The following is a 374-nucleotide window of genomic DNA, read 5'->3' on the forward strand; positions in this document are numbered from 1 at the left end:
TGGATAAAAGCGTCTGCTAAATGACTAAATAAAATAAAAATAAATGACTAAAATAAAATGTGTTCATGTGCTAATTTCTGCAGCAACTTTTGGCCACATTACACACAACAGCGGCCTAAAACAATGACTTAACCATCTTTTTTTGAGAACTGGTTAACATTAACCCATACCACTAGTGGAGCAAGCTGTTATATTTTAGAGAACGATTAAAGCCTGGATTTCCTTTGGGAATAGCATATGACTCTGGAGCACAAAAGCAGTGTTAAGTCGCTGGGGTATATTTGTAGCAATAGCCAACAATACATTGTATGGGTCAAAATTATACATTTTTCTTTTATGCCAAAAATCATTAGGCTATTAAGTAAAGATCATGT

Source organism: Sinocyclocheilus rhinocerous, unplaced genomic scaffold, assembly GCF_001515625.1.
Source record: "Sinocyclocheilus rhinocerous isolate Xijiao unplaced genomic scaffold, SAMN03320098_v1.1 scaffold26205, whole genome shotgun sequence".
Lineage (NCBI taxonomy): Eukaryota > Metazoa > Chordata > Actinopteri > Cypriniformes > Cyprinidae > Sinocyclocheilus > Sinocyclocheilus rhinocerous.